The sequence below is a fragment of the Pseudopipra pipra genome, chromosome W (genome assembly GCF_036250125.1).
Source record: "Pseudopipra pipra isolate bDixPip1 chromosome W, bDixPip1.hap1, whole genome shotgun sequence".
Lineage (NCBI taxonomy): Eukaryota > Metazoa > Chordata > Aves > Passeriformes > Pipridae > Pseudopipra > Pseudopipra pipra.
The window spans coordinates 4843435-4868351 of record NC_087580.1 but is presented as its reverse complement, the minus strand read 5'-3'; the positions used below and the strand labels follow the sequence as shown (position 1 = coordinate 4868351).

At 56.5% G+C, this 24917-nt stretch overlaps 1 long non-coding RNA gene and 1 pseudogene across 1 annotated transcript; one reads left to right on the top strand and one right to left on the bottom strand.

Moving 5' to 3' along the window:
- The window catches only part of LOC135404804 (zinc finger protein 850-like), a 133009-nt pseudogene extending 122774 nt beyond the window's left edge, over nucleotides 1–10235 (bottom strand).
- A 1528-nt stretch (nucleotides 10236–11763) lies between these two features.
- On the top strand, nucleotides 11764–12554 carry LOC135404520 (uncharacterized). Its single transcript, XR_010425712.1, has 3 exons — nucleotides 11764–11825; nucleotides 11924–11962; nucleotides 12317–12554. It is a non-coding gene; the product is annotated as an uncharacterized LOC135404520 (long non-coding RNA).
- The last annotated feature ends 12363 nt before the right edge of the window (nucleotides 12555–24917 follow it).

Sequence of the window (24917 nt, the reverse complement as noted above, 5' to 3'; positions counted from 1 at the left end):
AGGTCCCCCAGGAGCCCCAGGAGCCCCCCCAGCCCCAGCGCTGGAGCCATCGCGCTGCTCTGCTGCCTTTGGGGAACATCCCTCCTTCAACCTGTCCTGCTTTGGTCACAGGCCTGCAAAAACAGTTTCTTCTTCTGGAATGCTTCCCAGCCCTGGGGGCTGGCCAAGATACTCCTTCTTATCAGTGCTGCTCAGGCCCACGTGGTTTAGTCTCAGGACTAAGATATCCACCTGAACGCAGCCGTGGGTGGATCCAGGACTCAGCCCTGCCTGGTACAGCTGAAGGAATTCACAAGTCTTAAACTCTATTTGTTGAAATTAAAGATTTTCCCAACATTTCCCCCCTCTGAGACTTGTTGAAATTTTCAGCAAGTCTCACTGATGAGCTTTATAACACTTTGGGTTACAAACATCGGTACAACAGTTCACAGAAATGCAGGAAAGACAATAATCACTGTCCTCACAGTCACTGGAATTCGTTTCACCCATGGAGAGGGGTTTGGAAATGAGGATGATCATTCCCAACAACTGCCCAGCTCCTCAGGAATTATCATCCTTTTGTACTTCATGTAAGACTCTAACTTGTTCCCAAAAGGTCCAAATTAGTCCCTACAGCTCCGGAGCAGCACTGATAAGAAGGAACATCTTGGCCAGCCCCCAGAGCTGGGAAGCATTCCAGAAGAAGAAACTGGTTTTTCAGGCCTGTGACCAAAGAAGGATAATTTGGAGAAGAGATGTTCCCCAAAGGGCCACCAGAGACCCTCGAGAGACCCCTACTCTGATGTAAATGAGTTCTGGAAACTGATTCAAATGTGTGAGAGAATCTGTGGGAGTGTTTAGTACATATGCACGAGTTTGGGGAAGTGTAATGCACATGTATTAGTTACATCCACAGAAACCAGGGTGTGAGACAGCCCAGTGTGGGGGTGATGGGAGGAGACCCCCCCACCCCCCACCCACGCACCCAGTGCCGAAAAAAATAAAACCGCTTTCTAATCCTGACATTCCAGTGACAGAGAGTTTTATTCCCGTTCGGTGACGGTCCCAGTTGCTCCCAGTATGATCCCTGTTGCCCCAGCTCTGGTCCCGAGGGGTCCCGGTCCTGCTCTTGCTGTATCCCAGTGTCCCAGTCTGCCCCAGTCCATCCCGGTCCCTTCCCAGCAGCCGCCGCCGTTTCCCGGGTCCTGCCCCCCCCGCCCCCCCAAGATGCTGACGGGGGTCGGGGCTCCGTCTTTGGCTTCGTCTCCCTGGGCTGGGGCTCGGCCTCTGCCTGCGGGAGGAGCTGAGGGGGGTCCCCGGGGGTCGTGTGTGCCCCCCCCGGAGCGTGTGTGCCCTCCCGGGACCCCCATCCCGGGGGGAGCCCCCCTTTGCCTTGACCCCGGGCCCCCCTTGAATCCCCGTTCCTGGGCACTGAGACCCCCCTGCATCTCCTTCCCCAGCTCTGGGACCCCCCTGCACCCCTGTATCCAGCTCCACAACCCCTGCAATCCCTTTCCCAGTCCCTGCATCCCCCTGTGCAGGGGGGGCTGCAGGGCTTTGGGGGGTCTCACCAGGGGCTTTGCCCCAGGACACCCTGTCTCGGGCTCTGGGGGTGGGGGGTGACGGGTGCTCTCGAGCCCCCCCTTTTTTCCACATCCCTTCCCCACCCCCATTCTGGATCTGCCATTCCAGAGCCGTGGGGGGGCCTCGCCGCAGCCCCCCCGCTGTCCCCGCTGTCCCCTCGGGGCCCTGACGGCCGCCCTGGCGCTGTCCCTCGGGCTGCCCGGGGAGTTGCCCCCACGGGCTCTTGGGGCGGGGCTGGAGGGGTCCCGCTGCCCCTCTGCTGTGTTCAAGCACCTGAGGAACAGGGAGCAAACCCCCAGACCAGGTTTCCCAACTGCAAAGCTCGGCGGGGCTGCCCCACCAGGAGGAATTTGGGGCTTGGGGACAGGAACAAAACATGGCATCAATTAAACCTTATTAAAAATTCAAGCATTGGGACAGGAAAAAAATCATCCTTTGGAGTCTTCCCTTTGCAAACACAGACAGAGGGTTCTCACCTGGAAAATATTTACCTGGGGAAGCACCAACCTGGTAATTTTATTTACACTAGTGATGCCAACAACTCCTGCTGGGCATTGATGGGGGGGTTATATAGTTTTAGTAAGCATAGAAACACTTTGCAGTTGCCAGTGACTCAACAGCAGCATCCACAGGTATTTTCGTCTCTGTCAGTTGATCCTTGGTCTGGTTTTTTTGACTTTTTTTCCTTATAAATATTCCACAAATCACTCCTATGGAACCAGTTTTGCTTTGCTGAGGAGAGCTGTGACTGCTGGGCCCTTGGGGGATTATGAGCTTTTTGTGTTTTTATTTGAGGAGCACAGGAGCATCCAGGCAAAGCCCCAGGAGGGAGCAGGACCTGCCCAGGCCCCGGGAGCTCGGGCTGTTGTCCCAGCTCAGCTCCTGGCAGGAGGAGCTGAGGGTACCCCTGTCCCCTCTGTGCCCCCCAGGGGTGGCAAAAGCCCCTCGGGAGGCAGGTCCAGAGGCACCATCCCCTGTCCCGGGGGCTCCCCGAGCTGCCCTGCACAGGGTGGGCACACGGGGGGTGGGCTCAGGTGGGTCTGAAGGGCCGTCCAGCACCTTGGGGGGTGACCTGGGGGGCTGGGACTGAAAACCCCTCGGAGCTGTGCAAGTCCTTGAGACAACGAGCTCCTGCTTTTTTAATGAACAGCCTGAAGAACAACCCAAGTGGAATCCTGTTTTTGTTCTCCAACTTTCAGAGAAAATCACAGACCCTGCCTGGAGCACCTCCTGCCCCTCCTCCTGCACTGCCCTGGCCACTCCCACTATCATCCCAGTCACTTCCAGTCACTCCCAATTGGATTCCAGTTGCCCCAAGGTTGTCCCAGTTGCTCCCAGTCCCCCCCACGATGGTTCCTTTCCCTCTCAGGGACTCCCAGTCTGAGTCCAGTATGGCCTCAGGCACTTTCAGTCACTGCCTGGAGGAGGCCATTTGCCCCTGCATGGTCCCAGTTGCTCCCAGGATGATCTCAGTATGTGTCCAGTATGTGTCCCAGTATGACCCCAGGAACTTGCAGACACTTGCAGTATGAATCCAGTTTGATCCCAGTCATCCCCAGTATGGTTGCAGTGCCTCTCACATACTCCCAGTAGTATTGCAGTCACTCCCAGGATGGTCCCAGTATGAGCCCAGCAGGGGCCCAGCTGCTCCCACTCTGATCCCAGTTGCCCCCAGTGTGGTTACTCCAGGATGGATCAGAAATGGGGACCCCTCTGTGCCCCCCCCTTGTGTCACCCTGTTCTGAGGGAGCTTTGGGGGGACATATGCACCCCAACACAGCATCCAACGCATCCCAAAGTGTGCTGGGACCCCCTTGAACCTGGGAATTGAGGGGAACCATGGAAAACCCTTGTCAGAGAGAAAATTGGGTGACCCGAGTCCTGGATGCTTTTAGGAAAGAGGTCTGAACATTTCTTGAAGAATGGAGGGGGGTGACTTTTTTATTCTTGACCTTTCCAGTTCTCCATTTGGGGGCAGGATGTCCTCTGGGCCAATGTTTTGTTCCCTTTGCAGTGAGTGCAGCCTCAGAGGGCTGAGCCCTCTCTGGCTGGGCTTGGCCTCTCCTGCAGAGACTCAGGCCTGGCTGGGCTGCCCCAGGCAGACGCTGCAGGAAGAAGAGCTCAGGCCGCCTGGCTCTGGTGTCCCTGGGGCTCAGCCTGTGCCCCATTGCTGTGCAGGGGCTGAGCCCCACCTCTGCCTCGGGGTCTTGGCCAAAGGGCTGGCAAGGAAGGGGCCCAGGAGCCTTGGGGCCTGCCCAGCTTTCCTCCTCCCTGGGTGCTCTCAGTCCTCCCCTGACACCGTGTGGGCCCAAGGCCTTGCTGGCTTCGGGCTCACGGTAGCACCGTGAGGCAGAGCAGAGGAATCATTGGCCCTGCAGCGTGTACCAAAGGAGTTTTGGGGAGATCTTCCAATTCCCTGGTCTGGAGAGTTCACCACGCCTTCTTTTCTGGGAAAAAGAACAGGCCATGAATTTTGGGTCCTTGATTTTAAGGCCTTTTGCCTGCACATAAGGCACAGCAATGGGAAGGACGCAGCGTGAGGCTGACAGGTTTCTGTCATGGTTTGTGGGCTTGGGTGAGATTGGACCAGAATTACAGGACACCTGTAAAATCTGGGCTTTGGGAAAGGTTGGGGAGGGTTGGGAAAGGTGTTGAAAGGGTGGTTTTGCCTGAGGTGTTAAACATGGGAGTGGGTCTGTCTTCCCAATTCCCAAGAGAAGAGATCCAAGAAAGCTCCCCTGCAGGTTGTGTTTTAGGGAACAGGAGAAGAGACCGAGGGTAAGGGGTTTCTTTCCTGGAGGGCAGGGCTGTCGTTCACTTGCAGGAGCCCTGTGCTGAAACTGCCAGTCTCACTCCCAAAACTGAATTGGGACAAAGATTCCTGCCAGACAAAAGGTGGCAGGACAGAAAGCTCTTGCTGCCCATGGAGTGCCCAGGGTGTCCCACCAGCTGCACCTGAGCCCTTGAGGCTCTAAGCTTTCCTTCCTGGTGGAAAGGGTTGTCCTTGGCCTGCAGGAGCCCTGCACTGATATTGCCAGTCTGACTGCCCAAACCGAACAGAGCTGAAGATTCCTGCCAGACAAAAAGGACCAGCACAGAAAGCTCTTGCTGCCCATGGAGTGCCCAGGGTGGCCCCCCAACTGCATGTGAAACCCGAAGGTTCCAGGCTTTCTTTCCTGGGGGAAAGGCCGTGACATCCCAAAGAGTCCCGTGGCAGACAGGTGGGGCTACACTGTGGGGGTGTGAGGTGTTGGTTCTTTGGTTTCCAGGGGCTATTCCAGAATGGAGAGGATAGACCAGAATGGATAGGACAACAAAAGGGCCCAAAGCACATGGATTGGTCTGCACTATGGTGTGGGGTGTTGGTTCTTTGGTTGCCAGGGCCTATTCTGGAATGGAGAGGACAGGCTGTGACAAGAAGTGCCTGTCAGAACTGCAAAGACGGACGCACAAGAATCTTATGTGGGCATATTCTCTGCTCTGCCCTGCACACCTTTGTGCTGGGGTCAAAACTCAGCCTCTCTGCTTCCCTCTCCTGAGGGACTTGTTCTTAGACATCCCTTTCCCCTGCGCTCCTTTCAAAAGCCCTCCTGGCAATTCCCAAGCCGGTACCTGGCTCTCATCCCCTCTCTGTCTTCTTCACACTCCCCTGGTCAATCCCAGCATCCCCCTGAGGACATTGGGTCTTAGCTAAACAAGATTACAACTTAGATATTAAGAGATGGCAAATCAGATCTATTGATAGAAAATGAATTATTTATTTTTGCAAATGATGACACAAAAGCTTTTAATCAGAATTATTTAGTGAACAATAGAAACACTAAAACTCCCAGTAGTACAGGATAAGATAGGACAGGGTACTACACTAAAGCAATTGTTGAAGCAATTCTACTAAAGGTGACAAACAAGCAAGAATTCTTAATTAGAGATGGATGGAACTGCTCTAGAGCAGCGCTCGTGGGGAGATCTCTGCTCTCAACCTCCAGCAGTGACCTTGGGGGGGTCCCCAGCCAAGGCAGGAATCTCCACACACCCCCCAAGAAGGGTTCTGTTGGAAGAACCTGCCCCTGGGAAAGGGGACTGGCCCTTTCTGGTAGAAACCCATGGACTGACAGTCCTTGGACTCCAGGGCTTCCCTCACCATCAGGGGCTTCATTTGGGGTCAAACCAGTCTGGGGTCCAACATCTCCTGCCTTGTCCCGGCCCCCTCTCAGCTCAGCACTGACCCCTTTGCAAATGGGGCATTGTCTTGGTGCCATTGCAGGGGGGATGTCCTGCCCCAGTGTCCCAGTGTTCCTTTAATTCCCAGAGGCCCCGCAGTGTCCCAGTGGCCCCTTGATTCCATGACCTTCTGAAACACCTCAGGCTTCCTTTGGTTCCATGAGGCCCCCCTGTCACAAAGGCCCCTGGATTCCATGAATTCCGCAGTGTCACAAGGTTCCTTTTTTTCCATAGGGCCCTGCAGTGTCCCAATTGTGCCTTGATTGCAGGAGTATCCAAATTCTCCCAGGGTTCCTTTGGTTTCAGGAGGTCCCGCAGTGTCCCAGCGGCCCCTTCATTCCAGGCAGGCCCAGGGAGACGAAGGCAAAGACGGAGCCCCGACCCCCGTCAGCATCTTGGGGGGGGCGGGGGGGCAGGACCCGGGAAACGGCGGCGGCTGCTGGGAAGGGACTGGGATGGACTGGGATGGACTGGGATGGACTGGGACAGACTGGGATGGATTGGGATGGACTGGGACTGACTGGGATAGACTGGAATGGACTGGGATGGACTGGGATGGACTGGGATGGACTGGGATGGACTGGGATGGATTGGGACTGATTGGGATGGACTGGGATGGACTCGGACATCAGGATACACCGGGACCAGGACTGGGACCCAGCAGGACCCCCCGGGAGCAGGATCTGAGCACACTGAGACCCTCCAGGACCAGAATTGGGGCAACAGGGATCATACTGGGAGCAACTGGGACCACAGTAAGGGCTACTGGGAGCAACTGGAGGCCACATAGGATATAGTGGGAGGGTCTTGGAGTCACTGGGATCATACTGGTGGAAACTGGAATGTTACTGGGGCATCTGGGAGTGACTGGGAAGGACTATGAGCATGCTGAGGGCTCTACTGGGATATACTGGGAGTGTCTGCAACCATGGACGGGGTAACTGGGACCATACTGGGAGTGACTAGGACTACATGAAGGGGAATTAGGACCAGGCTGGGGGCAACTGGAAGGAACTGTGAGTGACTGGATTTACAAGAGAAGCAACTGGGATTGAGTGGGACTATCAGGAGGGAGGACTGGGATCATACTTGGAGTGACTGGATCTGTGCTAGGGGCAACTGGGAGCAACTGGGACCATGCTGGGGACAACTGGGATCATACTGGGATCACAGTGGGAGCAGCTTGGCCCATGCTGGGAGAAACTGAGACCACACTGAGGGTGACTGGGGTCATACTGGGATCATATCAAGAGTGAGTGGGATCATGCAGGAGGTGATTGGGGTCATACTGGGAGCAACTGGGAGTGCACTGTGGATGACTGGAAGTGGTTGTGAGCAACTGGGATCATGCTGGAAGCTTCTGGAGGCAACTGGGAATGAGTGGGACACATGGAGGAAACTGGGAGCAACTGGGAGAGACCAGGAGTGACTGGGATCATCCTGGGACTGACTGGGCGCTGAATCCGAAAAATCGGTCCGAGAAACTGCTCAGAGACTTTTTTATCTTTAAGCAGCAAGGTATTTGTTTATTCAACATTGGGAGCAAGCCAGCTCGTGCTGGACAAACTTGCTCCAAGGCTTCACACAAAATCAGCATTTTTATACAATCTTCAGCTGTGATTAAATGAATATTCAAGTGATTCCAACATCTATCTCTGCATAATAATAACAGGAGGAGTATAGGTGGAGCTCAGGCAGGGCTTGGGGCGGTGCTTCTCTTGGCCCTCAATCCTGAGGGGACTTCCACTCTTCCTCCATGGCTCTGGGGGCTTCAACTCATCTTCCTCAGCTTGACCTTCCTTCTCTTCCATTGTTCTTGACCCGCTCCCTGAAGCTTGGAAAAAGCCCTGGCTCCCGGCCTATTCCTCCTATTCCAATGTCTGCCTGATCCTGCTGTCTCTCTAATTTATCACCTCTAGGCCTAGGACATGTTCCTGTACTATTCTCTGAAGCTTTGCTCCAGTCAGTAGAACAGAACGAACCCAGATTGTCTTGGATGTTGGGAGCTTGTTAGCAGGCCCAAATTTCTTAGTTAACTCTTTTGGGCCTGGCCTCCTGTTTCACCAGGGACACAGCCCGGGCCCGGGTGTTCCCATTCCCATTCCACGGGTTTGCATTCCTGTTCCAGGTGTTCCCATCCCATTCTAGTTGTTCCCATCCCATTCCAGGTGTCCCCATTCCCATTTCAGGAGTTCCCATTCCCATTCCAGGTGTTCCCATTCCCATTCCACGTGTTCCAATTCCCTTTCCAGGTGTTCCATCCCATTCTAGGTGTCCCCATACCTATTGTCCCTCCTCCCATTCCTGGTGTTCCCATCCCACTTCTGTTTTCCCCATTCCCAGTTCTTGGTGTTCCCATTCCCATTCCAGGGGTCTCCATTCCCCTTCCTATTGTCCCCATTCCCATTCCAGGTGTTCCCATCCCACCTCTGTTTTCCCTATTCCCATTCCAGGTGTCCCCATTCCAGTCCCAGATGATCCCATTCCCATTCCTGGTGTCCCCAACCTGCTCCCAATGTTCCCATTCCCAATGTTCCCATTCCCAGTCCAGGTGACCCCATTCCCATTCCTGATGTCCCCATTCCCATTCCAGGTGTCTCCATTCCAATTCCAGGTGTTCCCATTTCCATGCCTGGTGTCCCCATTTCCATTCCAGGTGTTCCCATTTCCATTCCTGGTGTCCCCATTTCCATTCCAGGTGTTCCCATTCCAGGTGCCTCCATTCCAATTCCAGGTGTTCCCATTCCAGGTGTCTCCGTTCCAATTCCAGGTGTTCCCATTCCCATTCCTGGTGTCCCCATTTCCATTCCAGGTGTTCTCATTCCCATTCCAGGTGTTCCCTCCCCATTCCACGTGTCCCCACTCCCATTCCTGCTGCCCCCATCCCCATTCCTAGTGTCCCCAGTCTGCTTCCAATGTCCCCATTCCCATTCCAGGTGTTCCCATTTCCATTCCTGGTGTTCCCATCCCATTGCTATTGTCCCCATCCCATTCTTTATGTCCCCATTCCCATTCCAGGCATTCTCATTCCCTTTCCAGGTGTTCCATCGCATTCCAGGTGTCACCGCTGACATTTCCCCTGCTGGTTTACCTTAAAACCAGCACACCAGGTCTGTGCCCAACGGGGGTCCCTCTGGATCATCCAACGCGGGTCCTCCCATGGCTGATGGAGTTGGAGCAGCGGCCGAAGCTCTTCCCGCAGTCGGGGCACTCGGGGCTTCTCTTACCGGTGGGTCCGTTGGTGGGAGGTCAAGGAAGAGCTCTGCGTGAAGCTCATCCCACACTCCCCACAGTGGAAGGGCCTCTCCCTGATGTGGAGGCGACGGTGGGTGTAGAGGGTGGAGCTGTCCCACATTCCCTACACGTGTAGGGCTGTTCCCCAGTGTGGATGTGCTGGTGGCTGAGCAGCTTGGTGCTTGTGCTGAAGCTCTTTCCACATTCCAAGCACTTGTAGGGCCATTCCCTGGTGTGGATGCAACGGTGTTTGCAAAGGCTGGAGCTGTCCCTGAAGCTCTTCCCACACTCTGCACACATGTAGGGCCTTCCCCACTGTGGATCATCTGGTGTCGGAGCAGGTCGGAGATCTGAGTGAAGCTCTTCCCACATTCCTCACACATGTAGGGCCTTTCCCCACTGTGGATCATCTGGTGTCAGAGCAGGTGGGAGCTCTGCCTGAAGCTCTTCCCACACTCCCCACATGTGTAGGGCCGTTCCCCAGTGTGGATGCGACGGTGGTTGCGGAGGGTGGAGCTGTCACTGAAGCACTTCCCACACTCCCCACACGTGTAGGGCCGTTCCCCACTGTGGATGCGTCGATGATTGTGGAGGGTGGAGCTCTTCCTGAAGCTCTTCCCACACTCCGCACACGTGTAGGGCTGTTCCCCACTGTGGATGCGACGGTGGGTGCGCAGGGTAGAGCGGTCACTGAAGCTCTTCCCACACTCCTCACACATGTAGGGCCTTTCCCCACTGTGGATCATCTGGTGTTGGAGCAGGTTGGAGCTCTGTTTGAAGCTCTTTCCACACTTCCCACACGTGTAGGGCCGTTCCCCAGTGTGGATGTGCTGGTGCCTCTGGAGGTTGGTTCTCTTCCTGAAGCTCTTCCCACAATCCAAACACCTGAAGGGCTTCTCCCTGCTGGGAGGCTGCTCAGGGACCACCAGCTCGCAGCTCCGCCTCAAGCTCCGGCCGCCTTCCCGGCACACGCTGGCTCTTTGCTCCTCACAGCCCCCTGGGCTGGCTTTGGAGCCCCTCCTGCGGGGGCATCTCCGGCCCTTTTCCTCCCTGCTACCTTCCTGCGCCGGGGAGCCCTTCAAAACGGCCTCTCCCACCAGGCTCTGCCGCCGGGATTTGTCCTCCGCGCTCTCCGGCCTCACCTCGGGGTCTGGGGCAGGAAGCAACAAGGACACGCAGGGGATTTTTCTCCGGCCCAAAGGAAAGCCCAAGGACATCCCCCCAACTCCGGCCCTGGCAGGACGGCCACAAAAGAATGACCCAAAGGGGCACTGACTTCCTCCTCACCTGCCTGGGGGGCCCGCGGCATCTTCCTCTTCCTCGCAGCCTCCTCCTCCATCCGACCAAGCTTTGGGAAGCAGAAATCTTGCTGGGGGGGAAAAACAAGGTGTGAGCGCATTGCCTTGGGGGTTCCTCCTGCCCAAGTCCAGCTCTAGGACTCACCGGGCAACTTGTGCCCATAAAAACCCCCAAAACAACAACATTCAGCCAAAAATCCCCTCCCAGAATTCCCCCTCTCTGCTCTCTGGGGTTAGGGGGGTCCCCCCTGTCTGGCCTGATGGCACTTCTGCCTGCATTGGGGGTCCCCCTTCTCCGGGCTGCCGGGGGGATTGAGGCTCCGGGGGGTTACCACTCTCTGGGGTCCCCTTTAGTGTTGCCAGGGGGGTCCCAGGGCTCACTTCTCCCCACTCTGCCTCCCGGGGCCGGCCGGCCCTCCTCTCTCGCCTCCCACCCTCGCAAACCTCTTGGCGCTCTCGGCTCCCACCCCGCCTCAAGGCCCCCCCTCCTCTCCACACTCCAAGGCCTTCCCCCTCTCCGGGACCCCTGCTTAAGGGGCCCGGCGCTCCCTCTCTGCTCCCCCCCTCCAGCATTCCAGGGGTCCCCCAGCTCCGGGATCGCCCCTCTCCGCTCTCCCCACTCCGCGGCTACCGGGGTTCCCCCCGGCTCTCACGGGGGGCCCCCAAACCGCTCTCGCCCCCCCCCCCGCCATTGCCGAGCGACCGCCAGGACCTTTTGGCTGCTCTTCTTTGTGCTCCCGCTCGGCTCCTCCCTCGGCTGGGCCGCCGCTTTTGGCGGGTTTCCTCCTCCGGGATCCACCCCCTGCAGCCCTTCCCCCCCTGGCCCAGCCCCCTTGGGCCCCCCTTGGGCCCCCCTTGGGCCCCCCTTGCCCAATAAGTCTGATTATACAGACAAGCAATTGGTTTGAATCCACAAAACCCAAATGTAGAACCCAGCACCCTGGGGCATCAACAAAGTGCTGTTCCTTGGCCCCCCCCCCAGTCCAAAGTAAAGGGAGAGGAGAAAAAAACCTGCTGGTGGGAGAGCTGTTGCAGTCTGGTCAAAAGTGGGGATTGCAGTCCAGTTGAGGGGGGTGGTCTCAGGCTGCTTGAGAGCGGTGAGCTGCAGTCCTCCTCTGGATCCCACGAGTGGTAAAAAGGTTCTGAAACTCCAGGTTTATATATTCTCCAGTTCAGGCAGGAATGCCCAGTCCTCCCCTCAGAGCAGGGAATTCCATAAAAGGATGCTTAGTTCTTCCCTCAGAGTGGGGAATTCCATAAAAGGCTATGAGGATGCTCAGTCCATAAAAGGCTATGAGGGTGCTCAGGACATCCCCCCCACCTCGCAGGCCTCTCCTGACAACAGTTCCTGGGAAAATGGCATGGAAGGCCATAGAATCCAGTTTTGGGCTACACCCATCCAGTGAGGAATCGGTCCCAGCTGTTCTAACTAGGACACTGTGTCCGTCATCGCCGCCATCATCATCATCATCGGCCTCGTGGGAGTCGGTGTCTGGAAGCTCCGATCCGGTAACTCCCGGGATGGGGGTTGGGAAGGGGCACGGATCTGCCCGGCAGCATTCCGGGGATCCTGTGCCACGGGTGCTGATCCCGCTTTCTTTCCATAGGGAAGAGGGAGGGGAAGGGATACAACCCCGCGCCCACCAGTGAGTCCCAGCAGCGTGTGTGGATCCAGATCCTCTGGGCAGGGATCCCAGGATGGATGCCGGGATTCCAGAGGGGAATGGGGGCCTAATGGCTGGAGTGGGATTGGAAGGGGATTCCAGCTCAGGGCAGGATTCCAGAGTGGGATCAGGTGGAATTGTGGACTGGGATCAGGGCTGGATTCTGGAGTGGGATTGGCGTGGGATGGATGGAGTGGGATTGGGGTGGGATGGACGGAGCAGGATCAGGAGGGATTCCGGAGCAGTTCCTCCTCTCCCTGGGCTCCACAGCCGACTCCATCCCCTGGGATGGGAACAGGGACATGGTGACTCCTTTCCCCGCTCTCATCCCAGCAGGAATCACAGCCTGAGCGATCCTGGAGCTGGATCCACCCCTTCCCTCTCCCTGCGGAAAGGCAGGAGCTGCTGGCAGAGCTCATCCCGCTGCTCCCACCCACCCCGGCCCCCCTGCGGCTCTTCCCGATGGATCAACTTCCTGCTTTTTCCCGTGTGAAACCCAGGACCACAATTATTCCTGAGGCTTTAATTTGGGTGTGAAAATCTCCTGCTTTGGGCAATAAATCCTGGCTCCCTCCTCCAGCACCTGGCAGTTCCTCTGTGGGAACCAGGAATAGGAATGGGGACAGGGGGGACTGGGATGGGGACATTGGGGACAGGGATGGGGACACTGGGAGCAGGTTGGGGACACCAGGAATGGGAACTCCAGGAATGGGAATGGGGTCATTGGGAGCAGGTTGGAGTCACCAGGAATGGGAATTGGGACAGGGGGAAAGGGAATGGGGACATAGGAGACCAGGATAGGGATAGTGGGGACCGGAACGGGGACACTGGGAGCAGGTTGGCACAGCAGGAAGTGGGAAGGCGGACAGGGATGGGAACCCCAGGAATGGGAATCAGGACAGGGATGGGAAGCCCAGGAATGGGAATGGGGACAGGGATGGGAATGGGGACAGGGATGGGATCCTCAGGAATGGGAATGGGGACAGGGATGGGAACCCCAGGAATTGGAATGGGGACAGGGATGGGAACCCCAGGAATGGGAATGGGGACAGGGATGGGAACGTGTCTCCCCAGGAGTTGGTTCAATACAAAGGTCGGTCCCTGGCTCGAGGCCACGGGAAGCCCCTTCTTTGGGAATGTCTGGGAACCAGGTGTCAGAGGTTTGAAAAGAGGTGTTGGAATTGTTTCCCAGTGTCCCCCCCATTCCCATCTGTGTCTCCCGGGATGGGGTGGGTTGGAGCGGAGCCGCAGGCGCTGGGCAGGGGCAGTGGGGGGAGGGCGGCTCTCGGGGACACCGCGGTGGCCGCGGGGAGGGCGGGGGGTCCTTTGTTCGGGGGCTTTTGGGGTTTGTCCGGGACCAGACAGAGCGGGAGCTGGTTTTGGCCACCTTGTTCTCTTTCCCTGAGAGGAAGTTTTTTCCCCATGGGGACACCTCGTGGAGAGCGACCGAGAGAGAGAGAGAGAGAGAGAGAGAGGGAGAGAGAGAGAGAGAGAGCCCGACCCATCTGGGAGCGAGGTGTTCTGCTTTGGGGGCTGCCCCTGGGAAAAGGGACTCCTTCACTGCTGGCTGCGAGCACACAGGGCTGCGAGAGCTTTGAACTGCCGGGACAGTTTCTCCCCCCCACCTGGGGATTTGGGACTTTGTTTGGTTTCTTCTGAAAGTTTTTGGTTGCACCATTTGTTGTTTATTCAGATTTTGTTAATAAAAGGTTTCTTCTTTTCCACACTTCCACCTGAAGTCTCTTAATTTCTAAGTTGTAATCTTGTTAAACTAAGACCCAGTGCCCTCAGGGGGAGGAAAAGGAAAGGAGACCAAGAGGTACTGTGGCCATTGAAGCTGCAGAGGAACAACCTGTGCCAGCAACAGCTGCCCCTCTACAGGAGAAATCCAAGACCAAATCAGCTCAGTTAGTGAGGGATGGAGGGGAAGCAGAGCCCTCAGAACAGGAGCAAGAGGCAGGGCCAGAGATAATCACCCGATCCCCATCCCCAGATGAGCTGTGAGAGATGTGAAAAGATTTCAGCCTCCAGCTGGGAGAGCCCCTGCTGACCTGGCTGCTCCAGTGCTGGGATATCATGGCCCACCATATGGAACTAGGTGGGAGTGCAGCCAAGCAACTGGGATCCCTGTCCTGGCATGTTGGGATTGAACAGGGGAGTGGGAAGAGGACAGAGAGGGGATGAGAGCCGGGTACAGGCTTGGGAATTACCAGGAGAGCTTTTGAAAGGAGCACAGGGGAAAGGGATGTCTAATAACAAGTCCCTCAGGAGAGGGAAGCAGAGAGGCTGAGTTTTGACCCCAGCACTAGGGTGTGCAGGGCAGAACAGAGAATATGCCCACATAAGATTCTTGTGTGTCCATCTTTGCAGTTCTGACAGGCACTTCTTGTCACAGCCTGTCCTCTCCATTCCAGAATAGGCCCTGGCAACCAAAGAACCAACACCCCACACCATAGTGCAGACCAACCCATGTGCTTTGGGCCCTTTTGTTGTCCTATCCATTCTGGTCTATCCTCTCCATTCCGGAATAGCCTCTGGAAACCAAAGAACCAAGCCCCCATCACATGACAGTTCAACCCCATCCGTGTGCCATGGGCCCCTTTGTGATGTCACAGCCTGTCCTCTCCATTCTGGAATAGCCCCTGGAAACCAAAGAACCAACACCTCACACCCCCACAGTGCAGCCCCACCTGTCTGCCACGGGACTCTTTGGGATGTCACGGCCTTTCCCCCAGGAAAGAAAGCCTGGAACCTTCAGGTTTCAGATGCAGCTGGGGGCCACCCTGGGCACTCCATGGGCAGCAAGAGCTTTCTGTCCTGGCCCTTTTTGTCTGGCAGGAATCTCCAGCTGTGTTCAATTTGGGCAGTCAGACTGGCAATTTCAGCGCAGGGCTCCTGCAAGTGAACGACAGCCCTTCCCTCCAGGAAGGAAACCCCTTACCCTCGGTCTCTTCTCCTGTTCCCTAAAACACAACCTGCAGGGGAGCTTTCTGGGATCTCTTCTCTTGGGAAATGGGAAGATAGACCCACTCCCATGTTTAACACCTCAGGCAAAACCACCCTTTGAACACCTTTCCCAACCCTCCCCAACCTTTCCCAAAGCCCAGATTTTACAGGTGTCCTGTAATTATGGCCCAATCTCACTCAAGCCCACAAACCATGACAGAAACCTCTCAGCCTCACGCTGCGTCCTTCCCATTGCTGTGCATTATGTGCAGGCAAAAGGCCTTAAAATCAAGGACCCAAAATTCATGGCCTGTTCTTTTTCCCAGAAAAGAAGGCGTGGTGAACTCTCCAGACCAGGGAATTGGAAGATCTCCCCAAAACTCCTTTGGTACACGCTGCAGGGTCAACGATTCCTCTGCTCTGCCCTGTCGGCGCTGCTTTGTCTCATCTGGGTCCCCAGAAACTGTCAGTGAAAGCCGGGGAATAAAATCTCTGAGCAGTTGGTTGGGTTCCAGAGGTGACCCTACTTCATTCAGCACTGAAGGGACACAGCAATTGCTCTCTAACACCTGTACATCAGTTCTCAAAACTCTTAACAATTTCTACATTTTAGCAGACAAAGGAATTCCTGTCCCTTGGTTGACCAGTTCTCTGCAGGAATTCTTATTCTCTCTTCTATTGGCTCTCGATTTCTCACTTTGCATGATACTTAGTCCACAGTTTTTGTCCTTTTCTTGTCTTTTCCCTAGATAGGGAGAGCGTCAGTAACTGTCTGTGTTAGTTTTGACTTTGTCTCTGGTTTCTCTAAGGGTCTTAGTGGTTTAGAAATTCTGCCTTCTTGGTGTCCAGGTCTCAAAAATAGATTTCTCTGCCAGGTCTCTGACCCCTGGAATATGGCAGGCCTTAAACTTTTACTTTGTTTTTCTAACAAATGGCCATGGCCTAGAACTTGTCCATCATCCATTCTCTATTGCCCCCATTCAATCTCCTGCCAGCAGTTTCTCCCCACTGCTGGGTGGGCTCCTTTGTCAAGCACTAGAACTTGTTGGGTAACAGGCCCAGTCCTGTTGCCTATTTTTCGTGGGGATGTGCAGGAGGGCATTGAGTCTTCCAGGAGCAAATTGGCAGAGGACCCCAAGCTGGCTTGCAGTGTGGATGTGCTGGAGGGTAGGAAGGCTGTGCAGAGGGACCTGGACAGGCTGGACCTCTGGGCCGAGCCCGTGGGCATGAGGTTCAAGAGTGCCTTTGGTGCCTTTGGGGCCTCTGGCCACAAGAACCCCCTGCAGCTCCAGGCCGGGGGCAGAGGAGCTGCAAAGGGTCCCTGTGGGAGAGGCCCTGGGGGTGCTGGTGGACAGAGGCTGAACCTGAGCCAGCGGGTGCCCGGGTGGGCAAGAAGGCCAAGGGCAGGCTGGCCTGGATCAGAAAGAGTGTGGCAGCAGGAGCAGGGCAGTGATGCTTCTGCTGGACTGGGCACTGGTGAGGCCACAGCTGGAGTGCTGTGTCCAGCTCTGGGCCCCTCAATTCAGGGAGAACCTTGAGGGGCTGGAGTGGGTGGAGAGCAGGGCAATGGAGCTGGGCAAGGCTCTGCAGTGCATGGCCTGTGAGGAGCAGCTGAGGGAGCTGGGCTTCTCCAACCTGGAGAAGAGGAGGCTCGAGGCTGACCTTCTCCCTGTCCACAACTTCCTGACAGGAGGCTGGAGCCAGGTGGGGGTCAGCCCCTTCTCCGAGGCAACAGGCATTAGGACAAGAGGACACGAGGACCTGCCTGTCAGGGGCTGTTTGTCAGGGACAGGAGCAGGACTTTTTGGAGAGAAACAGGGATTAGGTATTGAAATGGGCTACCCAGGGAGGTGGTGGAGTCACCATCCCTGGAGGTGTTTAAGCAAAGACTGGCCATGGCACTGAGTGCCGTGGTCTGCTTGACGTGCTGGGGATGGGGCGTAGGCTGGACGCCGGTTGATCTCCCAAGTCTCTGCCAAGCTCATGGACTCTGGGCTTCTGTGCCACCCCAGCCTTTGGGGACAGCGTGCTGGTGGCTCAGAGGCTCCGTCCTTGCCTTGCCTTGCCCATCTCCTGGCTGCCAGGCAAGGGCCTTGTGACATCACAGCCTCTGTGGAACAGCGTGGTGGCTGAAAACTGTCAGTGCTCCGTCCCCGTGCCCAGAGCCTGGGCAGAAGTCGGCTGGCAGGGACGGGCAGAGACTGTGCAGAGGTGTCAGCTCGTCCCGCAGCAGCACGATGCCCAGCCAGGGCATCTCCTGGCTCCTCAGGCTCTCGGTGCTCCTGCTCTTGCCTGGCCCACTCGAGCCTTGCAGCCGTGCCACAGGTGCCATTGCTGAGAACTGGGGTTTTCCTTGGATGGCCCCTTGCCAGAAAAGGCAGGAGAGGCTGGAGAGAGGGGAAGGAGGGGGGTCAGGCCGCTGGGATGGTGCCGGCGGGCCGTGAGCCCGAAGCCAGCAAGGCCTTGGGGCCACACGGTGTCAGGGGAGGACTGAGAGCCCCCAGGGAGGAGGAAAGCTGGGCAGGCCCCAAGGCTGCTGGGCCTCTTCCTTGCCAGCCCTTTGGCCAAGGCCCCGAGGCAGAGGTGGGGCTCAGCCCCTGCACAGCAATGGGGCACAGGCTGAGCCCCAGGGACACCAGAGCCAGGCGGCCTGAGCTCTTCTTCCTGCAGCGTCTGCCTGGGGCAGCCCAGCCAGGCCTGAGTCTCTGCAGGAGAGGCCAAGCCCAGCCAGAGAGGGCTCAGCCCTCTGAGGCTGCACTCACTGCCAAGGGAACAAAACCTTGGCCCAGAGGACATCCTGCCCCCAAATGGAGAACTGGAAAGGTCAAGAATAAAGAAGTCATCCCCCTCCATTAGTCAAGAAATGTTCAGACCTCTTTCCTAAAAGCATCCAGGACTCGGGTCACCCAGTTTTCTCTCTGACAAGGCTTTGCAGGGGCTGCTTGGGAAAGGGAAGCCCTGGGGCCCCAGTGCAGATGGGTGGGGCTGCACTCTGGGGGGGTCGGCCTTTGGCTCTTGACTTCCAGGGGCCACCAGGAGTCAGTGAGCCGGGCTGGGGACGAGGGGCAGGACTGGCTGGGATTGCCTCTGGGGCCTGGCCCAGAAAATGGAAGTGTCCCCATGGGGGCAGCTGGAAAGGGCCCAGGAAGGAACTGCTGCCCCAGCGCAGGCTGTGGCAGTGGGGAGTGTGCAGGGGGAGGAGGCTGGGCCAGAGCAGGGCTGGGCAAGAACGGCCAAGCCGCGGGTGGGTTCTCCCCCGGCCCCAGGGCCCAGCCCCTGATGGGAGGGCCTTGGGCAGGGCCTGGGGCGACTGCAGGAACCTCCGAGGCAGCCCAAGGGCCCTGCTTTTGGCAGGTGGGTTGACAGGCCCAGCTCTCTGCAAGAGAAGTTGAGGGCTCCGAGGCAGAGAGGGGATAAGAGCCGGGTCCAGGCTTGGGAATTGCCGGGAGGGGAAAGGGATGTCTAAGAACAAGTCCCTCAGGAGAGGGAAGCAGAGAGGCTGAGTTTTGACCCCAGCACAAGGGTCTGCAGGGCAGAGCTGAGAATATCCCCCACGTGAGATTGTTGTGCATCCCTCCTTGCAGTTCTGACAGGCACTTCTCTTCAAAGGTCGTTCTGTGAGCATCTTCTTGTTCTTTCCAGGTGGGATGCAAGCAGTGGGGGGGCCTTGGGCACCGGAGGGACGATGAGCAAGGTGGGCATTTTCCTGCCAGTCTGAATCAGATGTTAATTCTAGTGGGCTGTATCTATGGTGAATCTGAGCACATCCCTTGGCATTTGGGTTTTTTTCCGGGTGGTTCGCAACCTGAGAAGCATCAGCAGAATGGGAAGGAGGTCCCTGCAGTAAGAGGTCAGTGTAAAGGAAGCTGAGAGGGGAGTTTTGGTGAGAATGTTGCCCTCTGAGGGGATCCGTCAGTGTGTGCCTTCCCTGGGGGATTTCTTTGCAGTGGCCGTGCGTATTGCCAGGGGAGCAGAGCCGCAGGCCCAGGAGCCGAGCGACAAGGTCAGGTGCTCTCGTGCTGGCCTGGTGGGCAAGGGCAGGGTATTGCAGGGCTCAGCAATAAAGCATTTCCCTCTTCTCTTTGGAGGGGCCGTCCCGGTAGCCTTTGGAAAGAGATGAACATTGCAGGTGAGTCGGGGAGGTAGCGAAGAGGAGCAGGGGCCCAGGGAACTTTCAGAAATGCCACAGAACATTTTCTTTCCCTCTTCCAGGTGTGCCACGCAGGGATAGCCGCAGGTTGCGACTCTGGCCGGAGCCAGGGACTGGAGGACCTCGGAGCACTTAGGAGATGGTGAGTGGTGGAATGGTTGGGGTTTGGTCGATGTGCTGCTAAAGTCCTGCACTGATTTTGGTTTTATTTCTGGGACCTGAAAAAGAGAATAACCCAGCGACTGCAGCAACCTCTGAGCCAGCCAAAGGGATGATGGATTGACAGGCCCAGCTCTCTGAAAGATAACTCGAGGGCTCTGAGCCAGAGAGGGGATGAGAGCCAGGTACAGGCTTGGGAATTACCAGGAGGGCTTTTGAAAGGAGCGCAGGGGAAAGGGATGTCTAATAACAAGTCCCTCAGGAGAGAGAAGCAGAGAGGCTGAGTTTTGACCCCAGCACTAGGGTGTGCAGGGCAGAACAGAGAATATGCCCACATAAGATTCTTGTGCGTCTGTTCTGACAGGCACTTCTTGTCACAGCCTGTCCTCTCCATTCCAGAATAGGCCCTGGCAACCAAAGAACCAACACCCCACACCATAGTGCAGACCAACCCCTGTGCTTTGGGCCCTTTTGTTGTCCTATCCATTCTGGCCTATCCTCTCCATTCCGGAATAGCCTCTGGAAACCAAAGAACCAAGCCCCCACCATGTGACAGTTCAACCCCATCCTTGTGCCAAGGGCTCCTTTGTGGTGCCACAGCCTGTCCTCTCCATTCCAGAATGGGCCCTGGCAACCAAAGAACCAACGCCCTACAACCCCAAAGTGAAGCCCCACCTTTGTGCCATGGGCCCTCTTGGGATGTCACGGCCTATCCCCTCCATTCCAGAATGGCTGCTGGAAACCAAAACACCAATGTCTCACAGCCCCTAGTGCAGCCCAACCCATGTGCCATGGGCCCCATTGTGATGTCATGGTCTGTCCTCTCCATTCTGGAATTGCCCCTGGAAACCAAAGAACCAACACCTCACACCCCCACAGTGCAGCCCCACCTGTCTGCCACGGGACTCTTTGGGATGTCACGGCCTTTCCCCCAGGAAAGAAAGCCTGGAACCTTCGGGTTTCAGATGCAGTTGGGGGGCCACCCTGGGCACTCCATGGGCAGCAAGAACTTTCTGTCCTGGCCCTTTTTATCCGGCAGGAATCTTCATCTGTGTTCAGTTTGGGCAGTCAGACTGGCAATTTCAGCTCAGGGCTCCTGCAAGTGAACGACAGCCCTTCCCTCCAGGAAAGAAACCCCTTACCCTCGGTCTCTTCTCCTGTCCCTTAAAACACAACCTGCAGGGGAGCTTTCTGGGATCTCTTCTCTTGGGAATTGGGAAGATAGACCCACTCCCATGTTTAACACCTCAGGCAAAACCACCCTTTGAACACCTTTCCCAACCCTCCCCAACCTTTCCCAAAGCCCAGATTTTACAGGTGTCCTGTAATTATGGCCCAATCTCACCCAAGCCCACAAACCATGACAGAAACCTGTCAGCCTCACGCTACGTCCTTCCCATTGCTGTGCCTTATGTGCAGGCAAAAGGCCTTAAAATCAAGGACCCAAAATTCATGGCCTGTTCTTTTTCCCAGAAAAGAAGGCGTGGTGAACTCTCCAGACCAGGGAACTGGAAGATCTCCCCAAAACTCCTTTGGTACACGCTGCAGGGCCAACGATTCCTCTGCTCTGCCCTGTCGGCGCTGCTTTGTCTCATCTGGGTCCCCAGAAACTGTCAGTGAAAGCCGGGGAATAAAATCTCTGAGCAGTTGGTTGGGTTCCAGAGGTGACCCTACTTCATTCAGCGCTGAAGGGACACAGCAATTGCTCCCTTCTCCAAATGGAGAACTGGAAAGGTCAAGAATAAAAAAGTCACCCCCCCTCCATTAGTCAAGAAATGTTTAGACCTCTTTCCTAAAAGCATCCAGGACTCAGGTCTCCCAATTTTCTCTCTGACAAGGGTTTTTCCATGGTTCCCCTGAATTCCCAGGTTCAAGGGGGTCCCAGCACACTTTGGGATGTGTTGGATGCCGTGTTGGGGTGCAGATGTCCCCCCAGAGCTCCCCCAGAACAGGGTGACACAAGGGGAAGCACAAAGGGCTCCCCATCCCTGATCCATCCTGGAGCAACCACACTGGGGGCAACTGGGATCAGAGTGGGAGCAGCTGGGCCCCTGCTGGGCTCATACTGGGACCATCCTGGGAGTGACTGCAATACTACTGGGAGTATGTGAGAGGCACTGCAACCATACTGGGATTACTGGGATCAAACTGGATTTGTACTGCAGGTGTCTGCAAGTTCCTGGGGCCATACTGGGACACATACTGGACACATACTGAGATCATCCTGGGAGCAACTGGGACCATGCAGGGGCAAATGGCATCGTCCAGGCAGTGACTGAAAGTGCCTGGGGCCAGACTGGACTCAGACTGGGAGTCCCTGAGAGGGAAAAGAACCATCCGGGGGGGGACTGGGAGCAACTGGGACAACCTTGAGGGCAACTAGATTCCTATTGGGAGTGACTGGGATCCTATTGGGAGTGAGTGGAACTACCCAGAGGGGAACTGGGAACCAGTGGGGCCATGATGGAAGGCAACTGGGGACACACTTGGAGAAACTGGGATCAACCTGGAAGAAACTGGGAGTGACTGGGAGTGACAGGGTGCATGCTGGAGGCAACTGCCATAGACTGGGAATGACTGGGATCGTACTGATGGGAACTGGAAGCATCCTGAGGCAAGTGGAAGTAGCTGGGTATGACTGTGAGCATGCTGAGGGCAACTGGGATATACTGGGAGAGTCTGCAACCATCCTGGGGGTGACTGGGACCACACTGGGAGTGACTTGGACCGTGTTGGGGGCAACTGGGAGCAATTGGGACCATGCTGGGGTAACTGTGATTGTACTGAGATCATACAGGGATCATACTGGGATCATAATGGGAGCAACTGAGTCTCTGCTGGGAGCAACTGGGATCACACTGGGAGGAACTGGGAGCAACTGTGACCACACTGGGGATAACTGGGGTCATACTGGGATCACACAGTGGGAACCGCTTGGTCCATGCTGGGGGCAATGGGATCATCTTGGGAGCCATTGGGCAGACTGTGAGGGTGACTGGGATCATACTGGGAGTGACTGGGAGCATTCTGAGGACCACTGGAACCATGTTAGCACAACTGGGATATACTGGGAGCAAGTGGGATCATACTGGGAATGACTGGGATCATACTGGGAGCAACTAGGACCATATTGGGGGTGACTGGGAGCTGCTGTGAGCAACTGGGATTATGCTGGAAGCTACTGGGAACAACCAGGAGTGAGTGGGACCACATTGGCAGCAACTGGGATATAGTGGGAGAGACCAGGAGTGACTGGGATCATACTGGGACTGACTGGGATCACATGGGAGTGACTGGGAGTGCCAGGGATCATACTGGGAGCAACTGGAACCACAGTCAGTGACTGGGAGGAACTGGGACCCTGCTGGGGGCAAATGGCTTTCTACTGGGAGTGCCAGGGCATGTCTGGGTTCATCCTGGGTGTGAGTGCCACCATCTGGGGTGTCACTGGGATCCTACTGGGATGGTCCTGGGAGGGACTGGGAGGGAGTGGAACTCTAGTGGGGTGACTGGGAGCAACTGGGATCATGCAGGGGGTAACTTGGATCCTACTTGGAGAGACTGGTATCGTACCGGGAGTGACTGGGATCATAGTGGGATGATACTGGGTATGACTAAAAGTGAGTGAGATGATACTGGGGGTGACTGGGAGCCTGTTGGAGGCAAGAGGGATCTACTGGGAGTGGCTGGGAGTGACAGGGATCATACTGGGAGTGACTGGAAGCACAGTAGGGGTGAATGGGAGCAACTGGAACCACGCTGGGGGCAACTGGGTTCATAATGGGATCATCCTGGGAGTGACTGCAATAATACTGGGAGTATGTGAGAGGGACTGCAACCATACTGGGGAAGACTGGGATCAAACTGGATTCATACTGCAAGTTCCTGGGATCATACTAGGAATGTCTGGACTCATAGTGGGATCATACTGGGAGCAACTGGGACCATGCAGGGGGCAAATGGCCTCGTCCAGGCAGTGACTGAAAGTGCCTGGGGCCATACTGGACTCAGACTGGGAGTCCCTGAGAGGGAAAGGAACCATCGTGGGGGGGACTGGGAGCAACTGGGACCACCTTGGGGGCAACCGGGATCCTATTGGGAGTGACCAGGACCATACAGGAACCATCCTAGGAGTGACTGTCAGTGACCGGGATCATACTGGGAGTGACTGGAACTACAGAGAGGGGAACTGGGAGCCAGTGGGGCCATGCTCCAAGGAACCCCAAACTCACTCAGAGCCCACACAGGACCCCACGTAACCCTTTTTTTGGGGGGGACATTTATGGGCACTGGTGTTACTGGGAGCCCTTCCCACTGCAGGTGAGGAGCTCTGGGGTGAGAGGGGGTGTTGGGAAGAGGGGGTCGGTGAGTCAGAGGGGATAAAAGGGGTGGTGGGACCCCAAAGTGGGTGGGAGGGGAGTGGGACCCCCCCAAAAGTGGAGGGGGAGCGAGACTGAGAATTGGGGGCTGATGGGAAAGGGGTGGGAGAGGTCAGAAAAGTGGGGGAAACGAGAAAGGTGGAACCCGCCAAAGTGAGCATGAGGGGGTTGGGGATTGGGGGATGATGGGTAAGGGGTGGGAGAGGGGGGAAAAAGTGGGGGTTGGGACCTCATAAGTGATCCTGGGCAGGCTGGGAATTGAGGGGAACCACGGAAAAACCCTTGTCAGAGAGAAAATTGGGTGACCCGAGTCCTGGATACTTTTAGGAAAGAGGTCTGAACATTTCTTGAATAATGGGGGAGATGACTTTTTTATTCTTGACCTTTCCAGTTCTCCATTTGGGGGCAGGATGTCCTCTGGGCCAAGGTTTTGTTCCCTTTGCAGTGAGTGCAGCCTCAGAGGGCTGAGCCCTCTCTGGCTGGGCTTGGCCTCTCCTGCAGAGACTCAGGCCTGGCTGGGCTGCCCCAGGCAGACGCTGCAGGAAAAAGAGCTCAGGCCGCCTGGCTCTGGTGTCCCTGGGGCTCAGCCTGTGCCCCATTGCTGTGCAATGAGATGGGCAAGGCAAAGCAAGGACGGAGCCTCTGAGCCACTAGCACGCTGTCCCCAAAGGCTGGGCTGGCACAGAAGCCCAGAGTCCATGAGCTTGGCAGAGACTTGTGAGATCAACCGGCGTCCAGCCTACGCCCCATCCCAGCACGTCAAGCAGACCACGGCACTCAGTGCCATGGCCAGTCTTTGCTTAAACACCTCCAGGGATGGTGACTCCACCACCTCCCTGGGCAGCCCATTTCAATACCTAATCCCTGTTTCTCTCCAAAAAGTCCTGCTCCTGTCCCTGACAAACAGCCCCTGACAGGCAGGTCCTCGTGTCCTCTTGTCCTGTTGCCTGTTGCCTCGGAGAAGGGGCTGACCCCCACCTGGCTCCAGCCTCCTGTCAGGAAGTTGTGGACAGGGAGAAGGTCAGCCCCGAGCCTCCTCATCTCCAGGATGGAGAAGCCCAGCTCCCTCAGCTGCTCCTCACAGGCCATGCACTGCAGAGCCTTGCCCAGCTCCATTGCCCTGCTCTCCACCCACTCCAGCCCCTCAAGGTTCTCCCTGAATTGAGGGGCCCAGAGCTGGACACAGCACTCCAGCTGTGGCCTCACCAGTGCCCAGTCCAGCAGAAGCATCACTGCCCTGCTCCTGCTGCCACACTCTTTCTGATCCAGGCCAGCCTGCCCTTGGCCTTCTTGCCCACCCGGG